Source organism: Leopardus geoffroyi, chromosome B4, assembly GCF_018350155.1.
Source record: "Leopardus geoffroyi isolate Oge1 chromosome B4, O.geoffroyi_Oge1_pat1.0, whole genome shotgun sequence".
Lineage (NCBI taxonomy): Eukaryota > Metazoa > Chordata > Mammalia > Carnivora > Felidae > Leopardus > Leopardus geoffroyi.
This window is the reverse complement of record NC_059341.1, coordinates 55,430,420-55,437,249: the sequence shown is the minus strand read 5'-3', so window position 1 is coordinate 55,437,249 and position 6,830 is coordinate 55,430,420. Positions and strand designations below refer to the sequence as shown.

Sequence of the window (6,830 nt, the reverse complement as noted above, 5' to 3'; positions counted from 1 at the left end):
ACTGTGTACAGTTGTAGTGATTTCTAGGATCGGATTCAGTGTGCTTCATAAAAGATGTGTGTCCATGGGGGAGAGATGGATAAAGGGTAGGAGTTGGAGAAGAAATGTAAGTATGCAGTTCATGATTTAATTACATGGAAGCCCTGAACATCCCGAACTTTATCAAACTTCTTTATCAAGCTAAGCATCCATGTGAGTGGGATGGACCTGCTGGGTTTTCTCCCTGGTCAACTCTGCAGGACTTTTCTAGAAGGTTCCCTCTCTACCTTCCCTCCTGCTGCTTAGGAGACTCATTGGGCTTTAGCTATAACCAGACTTCTGGTCTCTGGGACCTTCAAATGTGGCTGGCAGGGAACAAGACTGAGAGAACAACTCCCCTTTAGATTGCTTGAGTTAAGGTTCTTAGGGTCTCCCCTGGCCCTGAGAGGAGCTAGGGGAGCTAGTCTTTGCAGAGCCCCAGGAAAGTCTGGGGAAAATACTGTCTTCACATACTTAGCTGGTTCCTTCTTTACTGTTCCCTGAAAACCTAGATTCAAGCATGTATACTGGCCTCAGTGTCTCTATTTCTTTAAAAAAATTTTTTAATGTTTATTTATTTTGGAGAGAGACAGACACAGAGTATGAGCAGGGGAGGGGAAGAGAGAAAGGGAGACAGAATCCAGAGCAGCCTCCAGGCTCTGAGCAAGCTGTCAGCACAGAGTCTGACATGGGGCTCGAACTCACAAACTGCAAGATCATGACCTGAGCCGAAGTTGGATGCTTAACCAACTGAGCCACCCAGGTGCCCCTCAGTGTCTCTATTTCTGCCTTATTTCTTCTTTTGGGAATTTCATATGTATATTTGTGGAGGCCCCATAGTGAAGAGCTGCTTAGAGGCTTCATTGTGACTGAAAAGAAGGTGTCTGCATGCTTGATCCCAAATTAATGGACAATCACTAGTATGTTATTTTGCTTATTCTTTGCATGTTGCTTGTTTAGCTCCCAATGCAGACATAGTCCCTGTCCTTACCCTCTCCTCCCTCTTCTCCATGTGATCCCTAACCAGTCGGTCCCCAGCACTTTCCCCAGAGCTTATCAGCTTCCCTTGCCCACCAGCCTCTGTTTCTGCTTCTCCTTGGCCTCAAATCCCCTTTCCTCTGGTTATGATTGGCTGCATTAACTCTGAAATATGTAGGCCTGAGCTCAGGTGTCTTTTGAATGCAGGATTTTGGGAGAAAGGGGAGGAGAGGCAGTATTCATATCCATGTAGGGTCTCTGGGATCTGGGGTTTGCACTAAGAAAGAGCATGGGGCAGCTATGGCAATAGCTTCACAGAAAGAAGATGTACTTTCTGGGCACATCCACCACCTGGTAGCACCTGAGAGGAGACTGGGCTCAGCAGGGACCAGGTGAGATGTAAGAAGATCCTAAATGTATATCCTTCTCCTGATCTGGAAACCTCTCCTGCTCCACACTTACCTCCTTCTCTCTCTCTTCCTCCCCCCCCCCCCCCCCACCCTGCTCCCCTGTCTTTACCTCCTTCACCTTCATCTCTGTCAAGCAGATCTGTCTGTCTGTGGGTCTGTCTCTCTGACTGCAAGTACTTTGTTGTCTCTGATTTTCTGGGACTGAGTCCACCCTCAGCTCTTCCTTCTGGCTGTCTCCCTCCCTACTTCCCTCCCTCAGTCTCTGAGGGTCTCTTTTCCCATCACATCTTTGTGAGTTTCATCCTGTGTGCCTTTTAATTTCTCCTCACACATCTCCTCCCATATGTCTCCTTTTGCTGCCTCTCCATCCCTGTTCCTTCTCTTGTCCTCCCTTCCATCTCTCTTCCTTGCTTCTCTTATCTCTGTCTCTTCCAGTCTCTTGCCCTGCCTCTGACTCCGCCCCTGCCTCCTCACCTCTTCCCTTCTGCCACCCCTCAAGTTTCAGACACTTCATGTGAAATCACCTGGATGGGCTCCACCTTCCAGGTCTCCACACTCCAGGAGAGTGTGTCCCCTCCTCCAGGAGAGACGTATGTCCCCTAACTCTGTATCCTCTGATTCCCCCAACCCTCACAGTCTTGGTCACTTATTTTCCTTTCTTCTTCTTCTTTTTTTTTTAACTTAAAATGTTGTAATAGGTTCTGTACAAAAGGAGGAAGTGAAAGGTGGGGAACATGCAGGGTACACAATAACACAATGACATGGCAGGGCCACAGCTTCCGTCCTGTGGGAGGGTATGAGAAGAAAGGGCCATGGCTGGAGCTGGGGAGCAAGAGGGATGGAGAGTATGTAGCTGTATCCCTCTACATCCAGGAAGCATCTATAGTTCCTGGGTCTTTCCCAGTTTATTCTGTAGCCTACAATTCTGTATCTTGTCCTGCCTCTGGCCCTAGTGCTCCTTCTTTTGCTCCCCCTGACTTTATTTACCCTGATAGTTATTCTAGTATAATGATGTTTAGGTCCTGACCCAAACAACCCCATCTCATGAAGGTACTACCTTTGCATTCCCTGCTTTTGCTCCTTTTCCAGTCTCACATTTTCCTGTCTCTGGGACAGAACCTTGAATCTCCTCCTTCCTCTCTTCCCTCCCCCTGAAAAATATAAGTACTAACACCCCAGGGAGAGGCAGCACACAGTAGTGGTAGTAGAAGGGGAAGAGTAGGGACCATCAAGGAGAAGGTCACACATCCCTCAAAGGGCAGAGCAGGGGGAAGGTATGGGGAGGAGGGGAGTGAGGACAGTGGTCACTCCTGTCCTCCACCACCCCTGCCCACTGTCCTGGGGACTTCAACACAACTGAGGGGGCAGGTGTGTATGGGGTCAGGTATGACAGGGAGGAGAGAGGAGCAGGAGAGACAAATAAAAACCTAGGAAAATTCCCCTAAGGAAGATCTCTTTCTCCTTTCCTTCTGGAGTCTCTTTGGTTGGTGGAGGAAGAGAGAGGAGGCGGTGGGAAGAGAGAGGGGAAGAGGAGATGATTCCAAGGGACTTTCCTTCACTTTCCTATCCCTGCCTCCAAATGGTAGCTCACCAGGGCTGGGAAGGAAGTTCTGAGAGCAAGGGCACCCTCTTGGGCTGAGAGGGAGCCCCCAGCTGGGGAGAGGTGTGCCACCACCATCCTCACTGCTGCCCTAGGACAGACCTCACCAGTACCGTGGTTGCATACCTCACAGACATGGTGAGAGTCCTGGCAGTGCACCTTGGGCCGAAATAGAAGCTGAGCTCAACATCTTACCACGCACAACATGGCACCTTCTTCTCCAGTGGCACTGTGTGCGTCCGCAGTGGATCCTTTGGGCAAAAGCTGCCTCATGTGGGCCACATGTGAAGGGTCGTCTGTGGAAGGCACTTGTGGGACATGACTGTTGAGATGATCCTGAGGAAGAAGCTTTCCCACAGTGGAAGAAGCTCTCCCTCCACAAGCTACAGGGCTTGTGCATTCTGCCGTACTGTCCTGTAGCTTGTGTGCACATGGTAGCTCCTGTGGTCCTTGCACTTGCAGTGCTGTTGGCACTTGGACACGGGTAAGGCTCCTCGTCTGAAGCCACAGCTAGTCTATGCTCAGGTGGGAGACATCGCAGGGGTCTTGCCAAGCAAATCACAGGCGTGCTTCTCCTGGATGCACTTTCCAGAGGCAGTCCTGGTCACCCTTGGCTTCCGTGGCTCCTGAGGCTCCTGTGGCTTCTCTGCCTCCAGCATCCACATCTCCCCCTCCCCCACCAGCTCTGCTCAGCTAGGGATGCTCAGGAGGCTAGGAGACCATGGGGAGTGATAGGGTTTTGGAATGGTGGGAGTCTAGAGATGACGGCCAAGAAAGATTTTTGAGACATCTTTGGTGCAAAAGAGGTGATATTATTATTTTTTTTTTTAATTTTTTTTTCAACGTTTATTTATTTTTGGGACAGAGAGAGACAGAGCATGAACGGGGGAGGGGCAGAGAGAGAGGGAGACACAGAATCGGAAACAGGCTCCAGGCTCTGAACCATCAGCCCAGAGCCCGACGCGGGGCTCGAACTCACGGACCGCGAGATCGTGACCTGGCTGAAGTCGGACGCCCAACCGACTGCGCCACCCAGGCGCCCCGAAAAGAGGTGATATTATTAAAGCACAGGGACAGGACCCCAGGGCAGAAAGAGCTGCCCTGGAAACATGAGGAGAGACTGATTATATACTTGGGAGTTGGGGGAGGTAAAGTCAAAGAAGTTTCCAAAGGAAATTTGATATGCTAAAGAAGACTCACAGGATACTGGAGGCCTAGCTATTGTCAAGCTAAAGTTCCTTTTCCCTTAGCAAAGCATTAACATTAAAACAGTAGGGAGTTCCTGGAGAAATGTTACACTCTGTCTGCCTCAAGTATTTGCCAATGGGCTGCAGGTTATAAGGAAATTTAATTTTATCAGTCATTTTCTTCTGCCTTTGTTTTCAATATCAGTGGGTATCTCCATAGCACCTGAGGTGACCTGGCCTGTCTTGACTCCCGTGTGGATGGTCTTGTGCCTTGAGGTTGTACCCATCCAGAACTCCTTGGCACAAGGGCACACATGTAGGGCCCCTTGCTCTTTGTGTCCTCCCAGGCAGGTGTGACCCGGGCTGCAGCAATCATCCAGGTAGGGGCTATGAAAGCAGTGGTTTGGCTGTGGCAATGGTGGCGGCAGAGACAAGACTGTGGCCTGGGTAGTGGGCAGAGATCCTGGTTGGGGTGGTGGGGTTGGAGCCTCTGTGTCCAATATGGAAATGGTGGTTAAACTAGGGCTCAGCAGCAAGGGCAGTAGTGGTGGGGGCAGAATCTTGGGCAACAGCAGGAAGCCAGAGCACATCCACTTGGAGGGGCTTGGCCTGTGGGCTGTGGCCTGGCCGCAGCCCTTGTTGTGCCCTGGAATGGACTCTGGTAGCAGCCCTGAGAGGCAAAGAAGGGGGACTAGAGCTCAGTCCTAAGTTGCAGGGTATTCTGGGCAAGACCCTTTAGTGGGTGGAAGGAGATCATGAGGCCGCCCACCAGGGAAGTCCAGGCCCTACCAGGGAAGCAGGGGTGAGCAGCATGCTAGGGAATACAGGGAACATGGCCTCAGCCACTGAGGGGCTCCATGGGGCTCAGTGGGTTCCAGGGGTACAAGCCCTACAGGGTCTAGGCCCTGGATGCCAACCCTGGCTTGTCAGGCTGGGTCAAAGCATGGCCTTAAGGCCCCCAGGCTGTTTCAGGATCCCTGCTGGCCTATGGGAGGTAGGAAAGGAGGACACCTGGGCCATGTTTTTCATTACCTGAGCTGGTATTTCCCCAGCCCCCCACCCTCTATCTAGCAGGTAGTGAATAGCACAGGGAGAAAGGGGGAGGATTGTTCCTGGGACCCGATACAAGGATAGACGGACTCTCCCCCTGCACCTGCCTTTCTTTCCCTCAAGCAGATGCACATCTGGGAAAAATCTCAGCTTGAGGCAAGGGAAGAGAGCCTAGGACTGTTGGAACAGATGCATAGGAAACCCCCAGATGTCCCTACCCTACAGTTCTGTCCTGACAGCCATCTTTCCAATTCCTGCCTGCCTCCTTTGCCTATAGGAATTTTGGCTCTGTAGTCCTTTCTGGGCCACTCATCCACCACACAGCATACCACCTGGAACAAAAGAGGTGCTCAATTAGTGCCCTTGGTCCATGCCTACTGGAGAAGTGTTAGGGCAGGGTCAATGTGATTTTTAGATTTTCCTTCTTTAGAGGTTCTTCCTGACATCTGGAGCAATTCTTTCTGCTCAGAGTTCAGTGTTCTGTCTGAGTATAGTTAGTATAGACTCTCCCTATTAAGTATCTGCCACTACCCTTCTCTTCCCTCCCTCCACCTCCACCCCAGTCTTTAAGAGACCTACTGTAGGGTCTACAGGAATCTCAGCACTATCAAGAGATGGCAGTGATGCCCCTTTTCCTTGACACTGATGGTTTCTTGGGCCCATGAATTGTCCTCAGTCTCTGAGTGGGCCCCACCTTCTGCATCTCTGAGAGGTCTTGCTTCTCTTTGAAGATTAACATTCTGGGAAGGAGGAGGTACCTTCCTTTGGTCACTGTTTCAGGGTCTTGGAAGCTTTATGTGTTGAATGTCTAGAGAATAAAACTCTCTAGGCAGGGACTATATATTTTTTTTACTTCCTCAGCACAATGCTCAATGGGTATTCAGTTAGAATATGCAATGGACATTGAGTGACTATCAGGAAATACCTTGTGGTGAAGCTTTAGTGAGTTCCCTTTTAGTTTTATTTCTGTAGTGAAGGGAAACAGGAATGAGGGGGCGGTGATGGATGATGCTGGTAGAGGAAACTAAAAGGAGATTCTGGAAGAGGTTGTGGGCAGGAGGTGCTTCTATCCTTGATGAAAGGGCAGCTGAGTGGGCTATTTAACTGGATCTGGGACTGGCCTCCAAATCACTACAGGCTGGGCTCCACCTGGCTCCCCATGCTCTTCTCCTGAAAACCAGGACCTCCTCCATACTCAAGACCCTGGAAAGCTTGTTTACTTCTAAGTTCACATCTTGCTGCCACAAAGCCTTCAACAAAATTCCATTTAAGCATTCAGTCCACCTCCTCACCCAGACAGTGCCCTACTAGTCTTCCATTGCCCAGCTCCAGCTTTCCTCCAGGATTCTGCCTAATCCACTTCCTTCACCCTTTCCCACTCTTCCCATAAGCCCTGCTTCCAGACACCTCAGTCTCACGATGGCCCCACCTCCTAAGGGTCCTGCCTCCTAGGGCCCCTTCTTTAAAAAAAAGTTTTTTTAATGTTTATTTATTTTTTGGAGACAGAGCATAGGCGAGGGAGGAACAGAGAGAGAGGGAGACACAGAATCCAAAGCAGGCTGCAGGCTCTGAGCTGTCAGCACAGAG

General features: G+C 50.4%; 1 pseudogene; it reads right to left on the bottom strand.

Moving 5' to 3' along the window:
• Positions 1-2,993: 2,993 nt before the first annotated feature.
• LOC123591803 lies at positions 2,994-4,950 on the bottom strand (annotated as a pseudogene).
• Between the last annotated feature and the right edge of the window lie 1,880 nt (positions 4,951-6,830).